The sequence below is a fragment of the Pinus tabuliformis genome, chromosome Q (assembly GCF_031772625.1).
Source record: "Pinus tabuliformis cultivar Carrire ecotype Pingquan chromosome Q, CPIR1, whole genome shotgun sequence".
NCBI lineage: Eukaryota > Viridiplantae > Streptophyta > Pinopsida > Pinales > Pinaceae > Pinus > Pinus tabuliformis.
In genome coordinates this window covers 560,630,955-560,654,609 of record NC_142296.1, presented here as the reverse complement: position 1 = coordinate 560,654,609, position 23,655 = coordinate 560,630,955, and the positions used below count along the sequence as shown (strand labels likewise).

At 40.5% G+C, this 23,655-nt stretch overlaps 1 protein-coding gene across 2 annotated transcripts in view; it reads right to left on the bottom strand.

Annotated features, from left to right (window-relative positions):
• LOC149220671 (uncharacterized) overlaps positions 1-23,266 on the bottom strand; it is a 341,673-nt gene extending 318,407 nt beyond the window's left edge. The window contains exon 1 of one of the 2 annotated variants that reach the window (XM_089384854.1): positions 23,108-23,266. The gene's annotated coding sequence lies outside the window, so the exon portion shown is untranslated. The remainder of the gene's footprint in view (positions 1-23,107) is intronic. The other variant, XM_089384853.1, reaches the window with a different exon arrangement.
• Between the last annotated feature and the right edge of the window lie 389 nt (positions 23,267-23,655).

The following is a 23,655-nucleotide window of genomic DNA, read 5'->3' as shown; positions in this document are numbered from 1 at the left end:
CTCATCTTCACACTTCTCTCTCTCTCTCCCCATTGATTGGGTACAGATTTTTGTGCCTCTCTCTTTCCACACGTCTGAAATTTCAGGAGAGCGAAATTTCAAGAGGCCAAAATTTCAAGAGAGCAGGGCAAAATTTCAGGAGATCGAATTTCTAGACAGTTTAACCATGCGTTAACCAGCAACGTTGACATGTTTGACTGCGTTTTTGGGTGAGGTATTTCTATTTGGGAAGGCCGCATTTCTGGGCACAAAAATCGAGGCCAAACATTGACTTTGACCAGCGTTGACTGCAGCTAGGGCTGAACGCAAGGTTACCTGTTTGACCAGATTTGACTGGGTTGTTTTTGGGTTGTTTTGAGGGCTGATTCATCTTGCTATTTAGAGGCTGAAGTTGACCAATTTGTTGAGGGTCAAATTTGCCCTGTTGACCAACATTGACTTTTCTGGTTAGGGGTCTTTTCCTACTGTTATAAATTATCAGATTTGTAAATTGTACTATCTCTCTCTCTGCTGAATTATTGAAGACTCTATGAAGAATTGATCAAGGGTTTCCCCACATTGTGGCTTGTCCCTCGTTGGTGCCACATCTTGTGTCCTCTTGTCTTGGCTTGTCTTATACTGTTTATGTTTATGTTCTATCTGCATTTTACTATCATGTTGATGTGATTGCTAATCTGAATATTGATATTGGGCTAATAAAGAAATTGAAGTAAAATTGCTCTAAAGCATAGAACATACCATTGTTGCCTAAAATTAACACAAGACGATTGCCTTAGGTTTCATTGTAGAGAGTATGAGTTCTTGGTCATGCCATTTGGGTTGACCAATGTACCTGCCACTGCCACTTTCTAGTCATACATGAACCACATCTTCAACAAACAATTGCGAAAGTTTTGGTTGGTGTTCTTTGGTGATCTCCTTATATACAGTAGGACAGGGGAGGATCACTTGAGGCATTTAGATGAGATATTGGGCATTATGGGGGAGAATTCAATGTATGTCAAGGTGTCAGTAATCCTTGTTACATAAGATTCTTTTCCTTCACTCTTCTTTTTCTTGCCACATTTTGCCCGAACCTCTATGAAATTGGATTACTATGCAGATAGCAACATCCCACCAACTAGTCCAACTCTCCTTAACTGAAATCATTTAGTGAAAATTGCCACACCACTGTGATAACTCTACCGTAGTGACTCCAAGGTAGACATGAAACCTTGAGTTTCAACAACTCTTCTTCTTTTCCTCCTCTCAATAGACATTAAAGAAAGGCACCACGAGAAAGAAATCTTAACGAGTGACAACAGAAAGCACCTTAACACTTCTAATAGAGAACCTACTATCTGGACACCCATGGTTCAGATCTAAGGATTCTTTTCCTTCATTCTTCTTTGTCTTACTACCATTTTGCTCAAACCTCTAAGAAATTGGATTGGTATGTGGATAGCCACATCCCACAAACTAATCCAACCCTCCTTAACAGAAAGCTTTAGAACAAACTTCCACACCACCACGATGACTCTTCTACAGTCCCTAGAAGCTAGGCTAGCAACATTTGAGCTTGAAAAAGCTCTTCTTCTTCTCCTACTCTCTAGAGATGTAAGGCAAGAAACCACTATAAGGTAGTGTGGACCAGTAACAATAGAAAGTACCTTAATGCCTATAACCAAGCTAGCATACTGATAGATATCCAGACACACATCAAACTTGTCTAACGTGGTAAGTGTTTTCCACCTACATTATTGTTAATTCGACCGTGAACCAACCATCCCTTTCCTTGTGATTTTCCTCCATTTCACATCCATAATATGGACCGCATTGCCTATGACAATTCTGATTTAGTCAAATTTGTTGTTATTCGTGCATAATTACCCACATATTTGTGATAATACCCAATTATTTAAAGAAATCCTTGTAATTTAGCGATCTTTTTAGGGATTGGGCATGTTGTTGATGTGTTTATTTTGGCAAGATCCACTTGAACGCCATTGTTGACGCCAAAAAATTGTTTTGGCAGACAATTCGTATGCCTTTTATGGGAGGGAAAGGGAAAATTAGAATCGTACCACCGTTTTAAACCCAATTTTTTCCAACGTTGAGAATTTTACTACGCTAAGTTTAGTCAATTGGAATCAAACCACCATTTTAAGCCCAACTGGTTCCAAGGATGAGAAGTTCACGAGATCAAGTCCTGGTCATTTTTATCTCCGCGATCTTAAAAGGCATATTTAGAATTTTTGAACTAGTTACAAACACGGGAGTCAAACTTTCCATGGCCATTGTTACAATTACACTCCATATGAGCAATAAGAAGGAATAAGAGACAAAAGGAAGTATAAGAAGGAAAAAGAGTCAAAAAGAAGTATTAATTGGAAATGAAATCTCATCATAGGAATATGCCAGAGAGGCCACTGCAATAAGAATTCAGCTATAAGTCTACAATTAAACTTATCTCAATTAGATAGCCATTGAACTAATTAACATCATTGTTTAATGCTAATCACCACAAAGATATTCTAAGACTCATAACTTAAGACATCGAGCAACATATTTCTAGACATTTGGAACAAAATGAAACTTCCACCGACTATAAGTCTTGATCTAAATACAGTGAAAAGAAGAGGTATTCATACTTACATATATCTATAGAGGTACATGGAAGATCTCAAAACACATTATCTACGAAGAGTTTAGGCACCGGAATGCCATGGACTAGATTCCTGACTAGGGCAATCTATCTAAGGTCCTTCAATAGTTTAGGCACTCACGATGCCATGGACTAAATTCCTGACTAGGGCAATCTATCCGGGTGGGACTAAGATGGACTAAAGCTTTCAACCTCTCTAGGTACCATCAGGATTTACTTGCTAACCACCAACCCAGGGATCCAGGTGCATATCCGAGGTCAGAGCTCTATGACCAATGCCACCCTCCCTACTTCGAGATCTAGACATCAATACATAGTGTTGGTTAGATGTCCTCCCAGGCAATGTGTCTTACACCTAAAGCCTCAACTCTCCCGATTATTCCAATTGGTAGAAAATCCTCCCCGATTAAACAAATCGGTAACGAATCTCTCTCGTGTAACCAGCATGCTATCAAACCTCTGAGAGATTTACCTGTACAAACACAACCCCAATCAATAACAAACTTTCAAATCTACATAAGTAAACACAAACCTCCAGGGTCTTTCAGACAACTTGATGTTGCTTCTCTTTATTACAGTAGGACTTTCAAACGAATATTGACCAAAGATTCCTCAATCGTACATCTTCCTTTCCTACTTCACATGCAACAACATATTCTACAATCAAATCCTGCTTTCCTTACCTCAGTAGCCCCTCAAAATGCATTCTCCAATTTCTTCTTTCAAGGTGTCCATCATGACTATGATATGCCCTCCCTCTCAACCAGGGAGATCCCTTTCATCCAATCTCCCTCTTAACTTAGGGAGCTCAACTTCTTTTCTACAACATCAGAGAATCTTTCATGGCTTCCATCCTTCTTATGACCATCATTATTCATATAACTTTCTTCATCATGCTTATCGTATCAACTTTACTTACGAACATCTTCACCATCTTGAATATTATGTATCTGCACAGCTTAGATAGCAAGTACAACCAAATCTATAGAAGCATGAAGTTAATTATATCAAAATCATATAATAAAGGAAGCATTAGACATTAGACATCAAATACCTAAACTTAGTTAGGTTCAAGAAACACATACTTTTTTACTTCAACTACACACTGGCTTTTGTCATAAACCCTAGATTTCATCATCAAGGCTTTGAGCACCTCAATCAAGAGAACAACCTTCATTATATCTAGGGCTTCAATATTTCTTCCAGAGGTATGACATACCCTACTACAATATATTGCAAAACCTAGAAGCAATTCAAACGAATATAGTTTTATAATGCATCCAATAACTTTAGAACTCATATGTTAGACTTCCACTAGGATTTAGTGCAAGATCCTAGATTTCATACATAAGCCCTTTAGCTTCAACAATCAAAACCAATCACAACATAATTTCAGGTTTCAACAACCTTCCATAAATCCCAGATTATCATATTTGAAACAATATTATCATATATTAGAGAATTGAACTTCTACTAAGGTTTAGCTACAAAACCCTAGAATCCACAAACAATATCATCCTAGAATATCAAACTTCGACTAGGGCTTAATTACAAACCCTAGGACATATGACCATCGACAATTAGGTCAACACATATACATATCTAGGACTTCATAATCATGCACAAGCATATCATAACATATAACTGGCATACCCACAAACACATTAAAGTCAAACTTGATCAGGTTAGGGTTTCGTTCAAACAAACACACATAAACCTAGGAATTCATTCCTAAGACATTATCTAAAATAAGGGTCTTGCTTACAAACCCTACCAAACCCTAAATATCTAGGGTTTCAACAAATTACACAACAAACCCTAATTTACCAAAACTTCAAAGGTTTGAGATTTCAGTCATCACTATTCAACCTTAACAAGTTAGGGTTTTCATAACCATACCAAAACCCCAAACATAACATCATCAACACCCCAAACATCAAAAAAATATTTTTTCTAGACTTCATCAGTAACCCTAAGCATTTTAGAGTTTTTCACATTAGCATAGACATACCCTTAGGTTAGGGATTTACAAAGAACCTTTTTAGGGTTCCACAAGAATGATTAGATGTATAAAGAGGGTAGATTTATCTAATGATTAATCACCCGAATAAGAATCTTTATGATTCAAAGGGCTAAACACAACAATATTAGTAATGTGATTCAAATTTCAAAAGATGGTGAACTTACCTTCTATGTTAAGAGAATTTCATAAAGTGTATATTCCAAAAACATACCTAGAGATGTTTCTTAACAAACCTTTTCAGGATTCCTTGAAGTGCTCTCTTTGTATTAAGCCTTGATATTTTATACCTGTAATAAATACTTTCAAGCAAAAGCATGTGATACCAAGAACATGATGTTAATTTTAATCTAGATTTTCTATGCAACAATGGAGGATGGAATCCTAAAAGTCAAGTTATCTTTTCTTCCAATCAACACTAGGAATTTACTTGACATCCTAGATTACCTAAAGACCTTAGAAGATAAGGATTAAGGTTCTTATATGAGTTTTCTATTTGACAGCTAGGGATTACAGTGTTTACCTTGGACTAATTGAAATCTAAAATTAGATATATTGAAATCTAGAGGCTCATTTAAATAAAAGAAAATATATGTACCTCGCATTTTCATACCTTTGATTTGATAGTCCATTAGACTTGTTGCATATGCATTTGATAAGCAAGAAACAATGACAACACTCACTTGATTTCTTTGAGTTGGTTCATTGAATGCCCTCTGTTTGAGGAGACTTCAAAAATCAGATAGTGTCCATATTTTGAATGTGCCTAGGATGACTTGTCCTTTCAGGATCAATCCCTTTCATTCGGATTTTCTGTCTTGGAATATATATCTATATGATAATGCCTTTGTTTTAGTCTTTAGACAACTCAATTTTTCATGGGCTCCTTGACCATTTGTTCCTTGAAACATTAGTTTCATGTCTTCACTCCTTTTTATATAGATTAGGGAGAAACCTTATTTTTCCAAGACTGTTTTTCATTTTTGCCAACAAGGTGATCTTCAACCTTCTTCCACAATAGCTCTGATTCCATGATGAGAAATCCAATAGGGTGGCAAGCTTATTGATTTCTCTTATTATGACATTATCTTGTGATGTTTCATTATTAGTTTTCCTTCTTTCGATTTATCTTTTTGTATCATCAAGACTAATTCCAAACAACAAATAGAAAAGGACACAAGATGTAGGCATGGAAAACCTAGTCAAGAATTATTCCTTTAGTAGATTCAAAACACAATTGAGATGACCAATACCCTCACAACCTAGACCAAATACTTCTTCCATCAAGTCAACCTTGTTACATTATTCTTTAGTTCTGAATCTTGTCTGTAGTATTTCGTTCTTCAGTATGTATTTAATACATCTTTCTTGCATCAATATGATAATCCTTGACAAACTTCAGTGCTATGCCTCAATAATGCTTCGGTCCTCCAAGTAATGACATAGTCCTGTAGTAGGCTTCATGCTTTGATCCTGTATAGGCATCTTATATATGATAACACAGTCTTGTAACAAAATTATGTCTCGGTCCTGTGATGATATCCTTGTCTTCGGTCCAGAGGCAGCGCTTAATATACTTTGGCCTTGTCATCCTTTTCTTTTAGACTCCAGCAATCATATATACTTCGGATTTGTAATAGATTTCGGTCTGATTTCTTTTATCACCTCCATAGGTAGTTATAACTTCAACAAGCTCCCTTTTTCTTCATCGAGTTGCAGACCTGTAATGCAAATTTCCTTCTTCATCGAACTTGTAACAGTTCTGAGATAACTTGGAGTTACAGCCCATAAACTTATCCAATGCTTCAACCTTGTGGACTAATGCTCCTTCACTGTCCAGAAATCCGAGTCACTGTAATCCACCGAACTTGCTTTTCTGAGATACAATGAACTTGTTTTTTGTTCTTAGCTTGTAGAGCGAAGTCTACACACCTATATATAGTTGTCTCCCACTGTAAATGATCCGACTCATGTTTGTTTGAGAAGCCGACTTGTAGAGTATTTGTTTGGAGGCCAACTTTGCAAGGTGACTTGATGCAGGAGTCTTTTGACAAAACAAATTTGACTTTGACTTTAAATAAAAATCCTAAAGCCTACAATGGAGGCTTGACATATGATAATTGACCCAAGCATGAAACCCATGCTTTTAAAAGTCAATTTAATTAATAATAAAATTTATTTTCCATTCTTTTGATAAATATATTTCATTTTGACGCAAGTAGAATTATGAAGATCGAACCTAGTTACATTCTTCAACATGGAGTTCAATTCAAGGTGTTTCTCATTTGTTGATCTGTGGTATGTGTTGGATGTATTTTTTATATGGTTTAAGGTATTATATTGTGATTATTATTTCAATTGCCAGTAGTAGAAACATCTATTGGTACAGGCATCTTGCCTTAGGTGTTGGGTGAGAGTAAATTCTCTAGATCTAGCGAAGTCTGGCAGGTATCTCCAGGGTAACCTCTTGCAATTCTCTTGTTGCATTCTTGCATATCATATGTTCACTATTGGCAATTCTCATCTTTTGTGCTCCTAACATAAGTAACAAGCAAGTTGTGTTCTTTAATTAGCTTTCACAAGATTGATAAGGTTCTAAAGGGTAAAGTTAATGGGCTCATAGAGCATCTTGTTATTGATAAGAGAATTTTTGAGCATCTCTCTTTCATCCCTAATTGTCATATTACATTGATATTGGTGCTCTAATCAATTCACAAGTAGCATTGATCTCTAAAGGACATTTTAAGGAGCAAATATACTTGGCATCATTGTGTTGATAAGGTCTCAAATTGGAAATTGGCATAGCATATTTCTCTTTTTGATCTCTAATTAGTAAGTGCTATTGTTCATTGACCATTGGGAAATTGGTTCATTTATTGATCCTAATAAATAAAAGAGCTATCTGTCATTATTTCATTTAGAGCATTGTTTTATCTAAGAACATTGGTTTATTGAGAATTGCTAATTGTGCTAAATCAAATTGTCTTGCTTCATTTAATATTGTCTTTAAGTTGCTCTCTTGAATTGTTCTCGTCATTCTTGAGACATCTTAATACATCTAACAATCTTGTTGAAGCAACTCATTCATCCTTTTGCATTTTTAATTCTAAGATAGTTTTGCATCTTAAAATTTACCTCCAAGCATAAGCTTGGTTGATAGAAAGATAGGGCCACCCCGCTTTGTTGGCTTGCGATGCTTGACCCTTGCACTAAGGTTAAAACAAGTGACCTTGCAGTTCTTTTGTGGGCAATCCCTTGTAGGAACAGAGGCACTTGGGTTGTTAGAAGTCCACGGAAGGTATCGTTAATGAGGCCTTAGCCTCCTTCCCTTGGACTTCTTTCTACAACCTTCTCGCAAGACTTGCTTCAAGACGGATGCATTGAGAATTATCACCTAGGATAGGCATTCTAACTAAAATGAATCAAGAGCTTGCATCTCACTTAGTTTTAGCTATTGAATTTCATATAGGATAGTTTCTTATCCTAGCAGCAACTGTTCATCTGGTAACTTGGTATCTTAATTCATATTGTGCAAGTAATTTGACTCCTAGGGCATTGATCTTTAATCAATAAATTTAATAAGTCTAATCAAGTTGTGCTAAATAATCAAACTTTCCAATTATCCTTAACCAAGTCGCTAGGCCATTCAGTTGTGTCTCCTGAATTCATCATCTTATCCATAGAGACTACCCCCCTTAGCCTACTATAGGGAGACAGCTTAAATGGAGAGGGTCAGGATCAAAGTGACAATCCCTGCCCTGAGTGTTGTTCGCAATTATAGTGTACAATTTGGGCGATAACAGTATTAATAAACAAAACTATTATATTGGTTGAATTTATTTGTTGTGATATTTTGTTGTGGGTATACTGGTTGATTTGCTTGTCTAGAAAGAGGAGATTTTACAGTGGTATCAAAGCGAAGGTTTTCCTTCCAGCCTGTGAGTGCATTCTATCTTGATGTCTCTAGATGATAAGGAATACAACGGCTACAGGAAACAGAGAAAGGGTGATAACCATCTTCACTCAGAATCAAAGGAACACATGAGGGACATGAACGAACCACTCGATGGAAGCACTATGAATATTCCAAATGACCTTGCGAAGGGGCAACAACAGTTGGTTCAACTTATAACAAATAATCAAGGGAACCAAAACAAAGCCAACAACAATGGTTCACGAGAATCAAATGGTAACAAGGGGAAGTTGGAACCATGTTGAAGGGAGCAACACCCATATCCTAGTTCAAAATAACCCTCGGACAGTGAGGGGAGTGACTCCTAGACCTCTCTTACCTTAGTTCTTGGAATAACAGCCAGTAGGAAATAAAGGATAACAAAGACTTGGTGAAGGATTCTCTGATTATTTGAGGGAGTATTAGGCTCTTAGTGAAGAGTTTCATGGAACCATGTCCTTACAAGATTTTTGTACCATTAAATACAGGAACGGGCCAAGAGAATACAATAGGGGCTCACAAAACTATGATCTTCCGGGAAAGTTGGGGAAATTGTCCATTCCTTCTTTTCATGGTTCATCCAAATGCACTGCCAGACATGGGTTCAAAAGTTGGACACATATTTCCAACTCAACCCTCTATTGGAGATAAAGGCCATCAAATTTTCTATAAGGGAGAAGCTCATGAGTGGTGGTACAATGGGCTAGTCACTTTGGGGCATTTGAGCATTACTTCATACCTAGACTTCACACAAAGGCTAATGACCGTTTTGATAAGGACCCAAAGATACATTTCAGAGAGTTGGCATAGCTCAAACAAACAAGTATAGCAAATGCTTACATGTCAAAACTTCAAAGGCTCACAATGTTGGTGACAAATGAGTCAAAGCACAGACTGATTACGCTATTCATTGAAGGATTATTTGAACCCCTATGTGGTTGGGTTAAGGACTTCAAAGCAAAATCTCTATAGGATGTTATCATCAGAACCCGAGACAAGGAGGATGTAGTAACAAATAATAAATTCTCTCCCAAACCTTTCCTTCCTCAAAAGAACAAAGACAAGAAGCCCTTCTAGAAGGAGTGGACCGAGAAAGACAAATTGGATGATGAGACTCGGAAGAAACTAAGAAGGAAGAAACTCTACTTTAGTTGTAAGGAGCCTTGGGAACCAGGTCACAGGTGCATGGGGAAGGGCAAGGTGCATTACATAGAGGTGCTCTCAAATAGTGAGGAGGTAAAGGAGGCAAGATAGGTTCATGGCGATGAGCATAGCGGTACAGAGGATGAGCAACCACATGTGGAGACTAAGGGTAGAACTATAGCTGCTCTAACAGGCGTCACTAGATATCACATTTTCAGGGCCAGGGGAGTAGTATAGAGATAGCATGTCACTTTGTTGATTTATGGTAGGGCAACCCAAAACTTCATTGACACAACTCTATTGGCTAGGAGAGGCATTCCCACATAAGACTTTGAGGGATTAGATGTTGTGGTAGCTAACGAGTACATTATGACATGCACAAAAAGGGTTCCGCAGTTGGAGTTGACAATGGGTAACGACATTGTGACAGATGACCTCTATGTGGTTGAACTAGCAAACACTAATGTCATATTGGGTGTTCATTGGCTTTATTCTATAGGGGAACGCTTGAAGAACTACCAAACAATGGAGATGGAATTGACTACAACAAATGGTAAGAGGGTCGCTGTGAGGGGCATGTCCTATGGTGCCCCTAAGATTGTTACACCCAAGCAAATGGAAAGCATATTCAGGCATGGTGATGCATCTTGGGCAGAAAAGTGTCTAATTACAACACAAAAACCTTTAGATAGCAGCCTGTGTTATCATGTGGACATTCAATCGTTGTTGAGCAGACATGACCTAGTTTTTGGGTAGATACCTCAGGGAAGACCTCCTGACAAAGGCTTCGAGCACACCATTGAGTTAGAAGAAGGGACCAAGCCTGTAGTAACTACTCCATACAGGCACCCGAAGAAGTTCAAAGATGAGATAGAGAAGGAAATCAAGGAGTTGTTAGAGATGGGACATATCAGATCCAGTTCCAGTCCATTCGCTTCTTCAATAGTCTTGGTTAAGAAGAAGGATGGAACTATGAGGATGTGTATTGACTATCGGGCTATGAATAAGAAAACAATCAAAAACAAGTATCTCATTCCCAGGATCGACAAGTTGTTGGACGCGTTTCATGGCGTAGTATATTTCTCGAAGATTGATCTTCGATCAAGATATCACCAAATCAGGTCAAGGAGCAAGATGTTCATAAGACGACTGCCTTAGGTGTCATTGTGGGGAGTATGAGTTCTTGGTCATGCCATTTGGTTTGACCAATGCACTTGCCACTTTCTAATCCTACATGAACCACATCTTCAACAAGCAATTGTGAAAGTTTTTGTTGGTGTTCTTTGATGATCTCCTTATATACAGTAGGACATGGGAGGATCACTTGAGGCATTTAGATGAGATATTGGGTATTATGGGGGAGCAGTCATTGTATGCCAAGGTGTCAAAATGTGAATTCGGTCTAACAGAGATTCTATATTTAGGCCATGTGATCAGTGCATAGGGGGTGTAGGTACATTAGGAGAAGATCCAAGCCATATTGGATTGGCCACCGCCTAGGACCCTTATAGAGTTGTAGGGATTCTTTGGATTATGCAGCTATTATAGGTGCTTTGTTAAGGGGTTTTCGCAGTTGGGTGCACCCTTAACAAATCTTATGAAGAAAGGGGAATTTAGGTGGACAAAGGAAGCTCAACAAGCATTCAACAAGCTCAAGGAGGTGATGAGCACTTGTCCAGTATTGGCACTTCCCGATTTCACTCAACCCTTTGTGCTTGAGTGTGATGCTTCGGGAGATGTAGGAGTTGTATTGATGTTGAATAGACATCTGATAGCGTTTGAGAGTTCGAAGCTCAAGGAACCCGAGAGGCTCTACTCCATCTACGACAAGGAGATGCTCACCATTATGCATGCTTTGGAAAAGTTCAAACAATATTTGATAGGTGGCAGATTTGTGGTTAAGATTAACCACAACAATTTGCGGTATTTCTTGGAACAGAAGGACCTGAATGAAAAGAAACAAAAATGGGTAAGAAAGATATAGGTTTATGTTTTTGACATTGAGTATATGAAAGGAAAGAAAAATATAGTTGCTAATGCCCTTGCCAGGAAACCGACAACATGTTCCCTTGTGGAGATTTCATTTGATTGGAAATCACACCTGCTGATGAAATATTCAAAGAATAAGTTTGCTTGTGAGTTGATGGATGGTCACATTCAGGATGACAGGTACAGAGTGGTGGAGGAAATCATCTTCTACAAGGACAGAATATATTTAGTCCCTAAGTCCACACTTAAGGAGAATATATGAGGGCTACTCATGACACACCTTTGGTAGGGCACCATGGGTACTTCAAAACTTACAGATTGATTAGAGAGAGATTCTCATGGAAGGATCTCAAAGATGATGTGTTGCGACATGCGATTGAATGTATGACTTATCAGCAAAACAAGTCAGAGCATACTCATCCTGTAGGTTTATTGCAGCCTTTGCCCATTCCAAAACAGAAGTGGGAGAGTGTGTCAATGGATTTCATCATAGGTCTACCAAGTTGCAAGGCCGAGATTGCATTTGTGTAGTCATTGATCGATTGATCAAATTCGCGCATTTCTTCGCAATTTCAACAAAGTATAAGGAAGCACATGTGGCAGAGTTGTTTTTTTAGGGAGGTGTTTAGGCTCCATGGGCTACCTAAGTACATTGTCAGTGATCAGAACAATAGGTTTCTTAGTGCATTTTGGCAGGAGTCGTTCAAATTGGCTAGCACCAAGTTAACTCCTAGTACCAGTTATCACCCTCAGATGAATGGCCAAACAGAGATTGTGAACAAATGGATTGAGGGTATTTGCGTAACTATGTGTTAGGACAACAAAAGGCTTGGATTAAGTGGTTGCATCTAGGAGAACATTGCTACAACACCACTTACCACATGTCCATTGGTATGACCCCATTCTGAGCATTGTATGGCTATGATGCTCCTTCATTTGTGGATTTGGCATTTGGGGATAGCAGGGCTCCCAAAGCCAAATATTATATACAAGAAAGCCAATATATCCTTAAGAACTTTAAGGAAAATTTGCAGGTTGCACATAACAAACAGAAGATGTATGCAGACAAGCACAAGGTTGAGTGTTGTTTTGAAGTAGGAAACTTGGTTTTCTTAAGGTTGCAGCAATGTAGACTATCTTCTCTGAAGAAAAGTGGTACAGAAAAGTTGAAACCTTATTTTTATGGTCTGTATAGAGTAATTAGGAGAGTTGGGGAAGTAGCTTATGAGCTTGAGCTATCTGAGAGGAGTAAGATTCATAATGTTTTTCATGTATCATGCCTCAAGAATGCATTGGGGCAACGGGTTATTTCTTCAGTAGAGTTACCCCCACTGGACGAGGAGGGGCAGTTGGTATTGATTCCTAAGGAGATTTTGGAAGTTGGGGATAGGAAATTGAGGAGCAAAGTGATCAAAGAGTATCTTATCAGGTGGAAATACTTGCCAATGGAGGACGCTACGAGGGAAAGAGAGCATATTTTCCAAGATCCTAGTTTGCAGTTGCTTAAGGGAAAGTAATCTCAAAAAGGGAGGACTATAATGACCCTCTCTTAATGATCACTCCATGCCAAAAAAATAATTATAAAAGAGAGACCAATGGTATTCTAATGACCCATGGTATTTTGATGATAAAAGAGAGATTGGAGCTCACTCTTTGGGCATGCATAATCATTTCCTCATATCGATTTGGAGAGCTCTTGTGGCTTTGGAGTGCTAAGGGTGAAACCCTTGAGCGAATTAGTTTTGGTGGTGAAATAAATCCACCCTAGTTGATCAAAAGGAAAGATCACTCAGATCTTTCACAAATATTTATTGCTAAAGATTCATCTCATTGCTAGGTCGTCGGTATAGCCAAAGATTGTGGGATTTTTGGGAGGTTGTATTTTCCATATGCAGTTTGTATTTTCTCAGTAGTTTGAGCCATCATTTGCTAGGCCATGAGCTTCAAAAGGGAGGGTCGAACCAGCCTCAAATCTGCTCTAGTATAGTAATTTACAACAGTGTAAAGAGACATTTCAGCATTGTCATCATCATCTATTTTTTGAGCAAATTGTGCCATTAGCCATAGATGTTTATGGGCTTCCAAAAATATATTTTTGTAACTCAAAAGGCTGCTCCAACATGTAATTCCAGGTCAAATTAATAAAACATATCAGAATATATTGGTTGAGTTTGTTTGTTGTGGTATTTTTGCTTGTGGTATGATGGTTGAGTTATTTGTTTAAAAAAAAGAGATTTTACAATGGTATTAATAAACAAATCTATTATATTGGTTGAATTTATTTGCTGCGATATTTTGTTTTGGGCATATTGGTTGAGTTGTTTGTCTAGAAAGAGGGGATTTTACATATTCTATTGATTTGATTGATGTCGAGTTGTATGCACATAAATTTTCATCTTTGCACATGATTTGCAACTATCTTGATACAAGGAGTTGGTTATAACAACTATCAACTTCCATTGGCACATATTCCTATGGAGTTGATGTTATAGAGAGGACAACAACTTGGATGTTTACCCCTTATTCATGCCCCTTGGTCTCTGTATTCAACCACTCTTCAAAAATAGTGCTCTAACCTTACCACTTCCTTTCAACAAAATGAGTTAAATTAAATCGTGTACTGTAGTGTTTTCTTTATTACAGATTAGGATCTAAGTATTATTTTCCTTCACTCTTCTTTTTCTTGCCACATTTTGTCCGAACCTTTATGAAATTGGATTGCTATGCAGATAACAACATCCCACCAACTAATCCAACTCTCCTTAACTAAAATCTTCAGTGAAAATTGCCACGCCACTGTGATAACTCTAACACAGTGACTCCAAGGTAGACAAGAAACCTTTAGCTTCAACAGTTCTTCTTCTTTTCCTCCTCTCATTAAACATTAAATCAAGGCACCATGGGAAAACAATCATAACGAGTGACAACAAAAAGCACCTTAACACTTCTAATAGAGAAGCTACTATCTAGACACCCATGGTTCAGATCTAAGGATTATTTTCCTTCATTCTTCTTTGTCTTACTACCATTTTGCTCAAACCTCTAAGAAGTTGGATTGGTATGTGGATAGCCACATCCCACCAACTAATCCAACCCTCCTTAATAGAAAGCTTTAGAACAAACTTCCATACCACCACGATGACTTTTCTGTAGCCCTGTTGTAGAAACTGCAACACCCTCCAAAATTTTGGCCCGCATCCAAATTTTGAAGCCTTCCTTGGTTTTCTCCTTGATGGTCGCAAACACTCGGGCTCATCCTATGAGATCTTGTTGAGTTTTCACACCCTCTTCGCTTAATCGATCACCAGTCGTCTTTTGGCATGTTGATCGCTATGTCATGCTTGTGAGTTTGTTCTGGCATTTTGAAGGTTTGTCTTTGTGTGTATGAGTTGTTTTCGCTCTGTCAACATCGGTCGCACTCACACACTAAGTTGTAAACACTGTCGCACAAGTGTCGTCATGGTCGTTCGAAGACATATTTCAACTATCGCTCTCAACCTTCAAGTCAGTCTCACTGAGCACATGTTGTCTTGTTGGTTTGAGGTGTCTTGTCATCGAGTCGTGCTAAGTGTGTGATCACATTGTCGTGTCTGCACGAGTACACTTTCTTTCACACTTAGTCAATTTTCCTGAAAATCTGTCGACCGAACAACCCTCTGTCAACCAGACCCGATCTCAGTGACCTTGCACTACTGCCCAGAACTACGCAGAGATTGAGGTTGTCCTCCAGGTAGCCTGCTCTGCACAATTCTGGAAATGAGCCAGCTGACTGACTCCCAGAACTGCGCAGAAGTTGTCCTAGAAGCCGATCCACTTTGTGCTTCCCGCAAGACCTCCCATCAAGCCTCCCGCTAGTCAACCGGAGAAAGAACTTGAGTTGTGACCCTGGGCTGTATTGAGCTCCAAAATTGCACAGAGTTGTCCTTCCCTACCCATCTTACCCGCTCTGCAACCAGCTCAGGAATTGTGCAGAGTTGTCTTGTCCTGCCCTTCCTTCCCACTCTGCAACCAGCCCAGGAATTGCGCAGAGTTGTCCTGCCCTACCCATCTTACCCGCTCTGCAACCAGCTTAGGAATTTCACAAAGTTGTCCTATCCTGTCCTTCCTTCCCGCTCTGCAACCAGCCCAGGAATTGCGCAGAGTTGTCCAACCAGCGCAGGAATTGCACAGAGTTGTCCTGAACAGCCCTTCTTCCCTGCTTTGCAACCAGCTCAGAAACTGCGCAGAATTGTCCGGGCACGGACTGCCTCTCAGGATTGCGTAGTTTTGACCAGCAGCTCCCACAGCCCGACTTTGTGCTCCAATAGAAAACAGCGTAGATTTTTCTACCAGTGCCTCTTGTTGCCCGCACTGTCTTCCCCAGAGAAATTGTGCAGATCCCAACTGGATGACCTGCCCAGTGCTCCCTTGGAAAATTGCGCAGATTGGCCCAACAGCTCCCCGACACCTTGCCTGGCCTTCCTCCCAGAAACTGTGCAATTCTGCCTCCCAGCTGGGTTTTGCCCCACAGTTGTCACTTGTGTCTCGAATTGCAAAAATTTGTCTCCCAATGACATCTGCATGGTTTTTCCCGACAGTGCTCCGGAGCCTCGCATCCCGGCTTGTGTTATGCTCCCGTAGTTTCAATGCCTTGTCCCTCTCTTGGTCACCTGCACCGAAATGGAAAACAATGCATCATGATAGACTAGGAGATTTTTGGATTTGATGTCGTCTTGTCATGAGTGATTGCAGGAATAGGTACATCGATGAAACATGGCACGACGACGAACAGGATGGAAAAGAGGCGCATGCTAGAAGACTTTCTCGCAGTCGAACGAACACATGAAGCACATCAAGCAAGCGAGTGAAAGGGACACATTCACATGCACCATCAAGAAAAGACCAAGACCATCGAAGACCCCGCACACTTTGCCATGCGAAGGTGAAGACATGTTACACCGAGAGCATATCATCACTCAGCAGCACAACAACTCGACACAGACACCACAGTCAGCCAGTACATGTTAGTAGTGTCATGTCGAGTTGTGTCATGAGTTGTCTCAGCCACATCACTACTATGGGCCATACTTGTTGTAATTAATGTAATGTAAAGTGGAAGTCCAAGAGACCGACATATCAAATCGAAGAGTCATGTAAAGTTGAAAATTCATGAGGGAAGTCGAAGAGTCACAAGGGCCAGTTATACCCCTTTGGCTATATATACCCCCTCATTGTATGAGCAAAGGCTTTTCACCTTGGCTCCTCCCACATAGCCTTGAGAGTCTGTAGTTTGTTCTTTGAGGAGTGAGGAGTGGCTCCAATGTCCCCACTATTGGGACTAGTGATATATGGTGTACAGATGTGTCTTGGATCTTTTGCTTAATTTAGAAGCCTGTCTCAGGCCAACACATTTTCACGCATGTTTTGTATCCATTTGTAAGACTATTCTTTAAACATTTGTAATGCATGTTTGTTTAACCTGTACTAAGATAGTTGAACTACTTCGGTTATTTTAATACTCATATTGTTGAAGATGTGTTGTATTGTCTATCATTGTTATCCCGTCCATGTGGACTACTCCACTGGACATTAGACAAACCATCTTTTTGTTGAAGTTTCTAATTTTACTTAGTTTAGAAACCCTTCATGCACTTATTCTGATTTATTCCTACCTACTTGTTATTTTTCTTTAACAAGTTATTTACAAAGTAAATACTGAAAATAAACACCAATGCATGCTCAACATATTATAGATCAGCAACTAAAAGAAACAAGAACAAACACACCATATGACACCATTATTTTTGGACCAATGTCCCCGGAAAAACCCAAGGTGGGAAAATCGATGCAGCTATCTGAGGGTTTTCTTATTAAGCAGTATCAAAGTACAATCTGGGTGCCGAAACTGGCCTACCCAACAAAGAATTTCCTTAGCAACTATACCTCACATTTTGAGAGAAACCTCCTGGCTGAAACCCCAAAAAATCCTTCCGGCAGCTCCTCAGCACAAAACTGCTCTACAACCCCAACGTCTGCCCAAACTGGACTGTGTCAGCCCCTCTCTGTCTCACACTGGCCCTATGTCAGCCTTTCTAGGCCTGCATCAGCCACAAGAGGCCTTGCATCAGCTCTGGGAGCCTCTATGTCAATTGCGTTGGCCGCTCTAGTGCTCTGCGCAGCACTTGGATGCCTCACGTGGCCCTGCGTGAGCCCTTGCTAGCTCTACGTCACCCTCCTTGGATGCTGCGCTGCTCTCCCGGCACAATCTCTGCCTTCTATGTTTCTCTGTACTCAATGCCCCTCAGCTACTCTCCCGATCACTGATTCTACCTCTCTTAGCAAACCCCGCTCTAGAGAATAGAATGACTGATCACTCTAGTGTCCTCTCCAAGTGACCCTCAAGCCTCCTCTTATACTTTTCCTATTGACATCTCAACGGCCGAGATTAAGTCCCTAATCAACGGTTAAGATTAGATTTAGCTTGATCCATGTCTTTTGGACCACTCTAACACAGATTCATATTAATACACATTAATATTTTATTTTTCCGAAGTTTAGACTTAGGGACTCCATTAAAAATATTAATTATTTTAATATCTCTTGATCTGTTTAGAATCTGCCCAAACCCTTTCTTGGTATTGAAGATCTCATGTGCCCCAACCTCTCCACCAAATTTCGTGGCTAGAGCACATCCGATGCTACCCCAAATCAACACTCACTCTTAGCGAGGATTGTGCTCTAACAATACTCCTCACTGAGTATTACTCTGATCATCCGGCATCGGTACCTGTACTAATGCTAGGTCTTCCTACCCAACATCCTTTGCACTGTTGCATCCTGTACTGTTGCCCATGGTTCTGCCACTGCCACTGTTGCATCTGTACGATAGCTCCCTCTGCATCCGTGCTGCTACTGGTCCTTTCTCCCGGTACTGCATCCGCACTGCACCTCCTCTCATCATGTTGCATCGTGCTGCCCACTGCTGCACTGCAACTCAGTTACTGAGAAGTAAATAATTGATCTCCCAATCTGACCTCCCTGTTGGGCTAGAGACACCCACTGATGCTGAAGCTCCCTCTGTCGCTGACAAGTGCTCCCCCTTTGACCTCTGCACTGCTGCAACAAATCCCTGCATCTCGCATCGTTGCACACCTCTCTATGCCATCCTGCATTGGTGACACACTCCTATGCCTCTCGCACTGCTGAAGCCTGCTAGCCTCGCGTTGTCTCGGGACTCCTGCACTGTAGCTCTCTCTGCCACTCCATTTGCATTTGTCTCTACTCACTTAGCTAGTCCCGCTACTCCTCGTCGGGGCTCCCATAGCAAGGTCTAATCCAAGAGGCTGGGTACCTCAAGGATCCTACCCCTTCTCACCTGTAGTCCATCTGATTACAACTTGATGTCTCCCCACTTCCGCTCAAGTGGCGTGTGTGCACTCATGGCACAGTCATCGTCTGTCAAAACTTCCTTCTCTACCCGTGTTGGCGCTGCCTTAGTCTTGGAAGACTCTCCCTTACTCTTCTTCCTTGGGCACTGGGTCGCATAATGACCCATCTCCCCATAGTGGAAGCACTTGATCTTGGAGAGATCTTTTTTCTTCCGCTTCTCCTGCTTTCCCTCAGATGCTAGGGCCACATCCTCCTCCTGCTTGACTTTGATCACTTTGCTACTGCTACCTGTCTTCGACCGCCGTCTGATCTCTTCCTGGCGAAGAGCTGCCCACATCTCGTCCCAAGGTAGGAGAGTCCCTCTGCCCAGGATACTCTAGACAAACACTTCCCAATCTTCTGAGACAGCATTCAGGGTTGTCCTCACCATAAGCTCCTGATCCGGTGTCGCTCCTATAGCAGTCAACTGGTCTCAGATCTCATTCAGTCCTCCGAGGAAGGTGTCAATCGATTGACCCTTCTTCATCTGATACAACCTCATCTAGTTCTCAAGTAGCATTCTTCTCTGCACAGAAGTATGTTGGTACAAGTTCTTGAGAGCCTCCCACATCTCAACTGTCGTTTCCTTCTCAGCTATGTGTGGTACCACATGATCCTTGACCCCGTCAAGGATAATGCACTTGGCCCTCGCCATCGGCTCTTCATACTTGTCGTTATCAGTGGGGTTGACTGGGATAACTATAACCTTCAAGGCAAAGTTCTTGACACGATTCCTGTCAAGCACTGATAAGATTATGGCCTTCCAAACTGCGAAGTCCGATGTTCCGTCCAATCTATCCTGATCTCTTACCCCATGTAGTGCCATGATGCTCCTCTACTTCCCTCCTGGAAGTTCTCTGTTCAACTCCTCTAAGTCTCTACTTCCCGTCTGGAAGTTCTCTTCTGGACTCCCTCTAAGTCCTGATTTCCCTCCTGGAAATCCTTCTGCTGCTTGTCGAGATGCCCCCTACTCTGATCGTCTTGTGCAACTGTACTGCTGATCCAGGTTCCTCGGCTAGAAACCCTCGGTAACAACTCCTATGGCCCTACTCTGTCAGGTACTGTTATGACTACAGTACCTCACCAACTCCACTCTCCAATATTTCTGCAGCCTTCTAGACTCCAACAACTGCGTTAGCCCCTCTCTGCCTCACGCTGGTCTACGTCACCCTAAATGGGTCTGCGTAAGCCCTGGGATGCCCTACGTCAGCAACGCTGGCCTCTCTGAGGCTCTGCACAGCTCCCGACTTCTTCTGCATGGCTCTGGCTAGCTCTGCGTCACACTTCTTGGCTTCTGCGCTGCTAGAAACTGTTGTCACCTCGGGATAGCTGTTTTTTGCTGCTATTGCTCCGCTCGGTTGATGTCTTTTAGTCCTCCTGTGATCTGCAATCACACTCTGATACCATGTTGAAGTTTCTAAGTTTACTTAGTTTAGAAACCCTTCATGCACTTATTCTGATTTATTCCTACCTACTTGTTATTTTTCTTTAACAAGTTATTTACAAAGTAAATACTGAAAATAAACACCAGTGCATGCTCAACATATTACAAATCAACAACTAAAAGAAACAAGAATAAACACACCATATGACACCATTATTTTTGGACCAATGTCCTCGGAAAAACCCAAGTTGGGAAAACCGATGCAACTATCTGAGAGTTTTCTTATTAAGTAATATCAAAGTACAATCTGGGTGTCAAAACTGGCCTACCCAACAAAAAATTTCCTTAGTAGCTATACCTCACAGTTTGAGAGAAATCTCCTGTGTCTCACGTTGGCCTTGCGTCAACCTTTCTAGGCCTGCATCAGCCCCAAGAGGCCATGCGTCAGCTCTGGGAGCCTCTATGTCAGCTGCGCTGGCCCCTCTGGTGCTCTGCGCAACACTTGGCTGCCTTTGCGTGGCCCTGTGTGAGCCCTTGCTGGCTCTGCGTCACCATCCTTGGCTATTGCGCTGCTCTCCCGGCATAATCTTTGCCTTCTCTGTTTCTCTGTACTCAATGCCCCTCAGCTGCTCTCCTGATCACTGATTCTACCTCTCTTAGCAAACCCCACTCTAGAGAATAGAATCACTGATCACTCTGGTGTCCTCTCCAAGTGAGCCTCAAGCCTCCTCTTATACCTTTTATGTTGACATCTCAACAGTCGAGATTAAATCCCTAATCAACGGCTAAGATTAGATCTAGCTTGATCCACATCTTTTGGACCACTCTAACACAAATTCATATTAATACACATTAATATTTTATTTTCCCTAAGTTTAGACCTAGGGACTCCATTAAAAATATTAATTATTTTAATATCTCTTGATCTGTTTAGAATCTGCCCAAACCCTTTCTGGGTGTTGGAGATCTCATGTGCCCTAACCTCTCCACCAAATTTCGTGGCTAGAGCACATCCGATGCTACCCCAAATCAACACTTTGTGTATTTCTTGGTGTTAACGATTGCCACCCCTGTGTGGACTATTCCACTAGATGGTGTACGTGTTTTCCCTTGAACTTTGGTTTTCACGACTGCCGCATCCACAGTGAACTATTCCGTTGGATATTGGACAGACCCTTCTTCTTGTTCGTGTGTGTTTCTTCCTAGGTTGGGACTATTCCCTCTCATCAAGAGGCTCACTTTACCTCTCCCTTTTGACAATGAGAGAACCCGAACATAGAGTTACAATAATCACTCACTAGGCACACTCACCTCGCTTTCTTGAAGTTACAAGCATAACACTCTCATGTGCTGAACAACAAGAGCTAAGGCAAATCTCTAAGATAATGGCAACTAGGCCATCATACCAGATGGGACTCCAACACCAAACAGTGTGAAGTCTAGTTGGGACTTCATACCGAGGAGATCCCTTGAATGTTGGCGGGTCTAGCACCATCAACAAGCCCCTATAAGCTAGGCGAGCAAAATTTGAGTTTGAAAAAGCTCTTCTTCTTCCGCTACTCTCTAGATATGTAAGACAAAAAACCACTAGAAGGCAGTGTTGACCAGTAACAATATAAAGTACCTTAACGCCTTTAACCGAGCTAGTATACTGATAGATATCCAGACACACATCGAACTTGTCTAACGTGGTAAGTGTTTTCGACCTACATTATTGTTAATTTGACCGTGAACCAACCATCCATTTCCTTGAGCTTTTCCTCTATTTCACATCCATAATATGGACCGACTTGCCTACGACAACTCTGATTTAGTCAAAGGTGTTGTTATTCGTGCATAATTACCCACATATTTGTGATAATACCCAATTATTTAAAGAAATCCTTGTAATTTAGCAAGCTTTTTAGGGATTGGGCATATTGTTGCTGCGTTTATTTTGACAAGATCCACTTGAACCCCATTGTTGACGCCAAAAAAATTGTTTTGGCAGACACTTCGTATGCCTTTTATGGGAGGGAAAGGGAAAATTAGACGTACCACCATTTTAAACCCAATTTTTTCCAACGTTGAGAATTTTACTCCGCTAAATTTAGTCAATTGGAATCGAACCACCGTTTTAAGCCCAACTGGTTCCAAGGATGAGAAGTTCACGAGATTAAGTCCTGGTCATTTTTACCTCCGCGATCTTAAAAGGCATATTTAGAATTTTTGAGCTAGTCACAGACACGGGAGTCAAATTTTCCATGGCCACTGTTACAATTACACTCCATACGAGCAATAAGAAGGAATAAGAGACAAAAGGAAGTAATAATTGGAAACGAAATCTCATCATAGGAATATGCCGGATATGCCATGGAAGTAAGAATTCAGTTATAAATCTACAATTAAACTTATCTCAATTAGACAGCCATTGAACTAATTAACATCACAGTTTAAAGCTAATCACCGCAAAGATATTCTAAGACTCGTAACTTAAGACATCGAGCAACACATTTCTCGGCATTTGGAACAAAAAGAAACTTCCACAGACTATAAGTCTTGATGTAAATACAGTGAAAAGAAGCATACCGTTATTATCCTTCGGCGTTACTGTTGAGACGCGATGTACGCAGGAATTTCGAAATTTTCTCCAAACAGACTGCAATTCGAAAGATCTTGTCACAACTTTTTCCTGGAGTTGCAAAACTGCTGGTAAAATAAACAGCCTAAAACAAAGAAATGTGCATAGAATTGATATCAGAATTGGGATGTTTTAACATGAAAATTAGCTGGCATAGCAGCATACAGTGAAATGGACCTACGATCTCGCATGGTTGGTGGACAGCGAGATCTCGCCCCCAGTTTTTAAAAAGTAGAGTTTTATTCGACGTCATAATTTAGATTTACCGAAATGCAGAAGGAAGGTAGTTGGTGTGCATTTTGGACGTAACTTCTCGAGGACGATTTCCAATCTGTTTGATGGAACATTCCAACTGTATTCAAATTATTGCATTGGTTGTCTGAGTGATATTAATCATTTATGCATTGGTTGTTTCAATGATATTAATAATTTATAAGGTATTATTTATGGTAAATTAAACGACCGTATAGTTTACAATTTTGTTAGGAATTTTTGC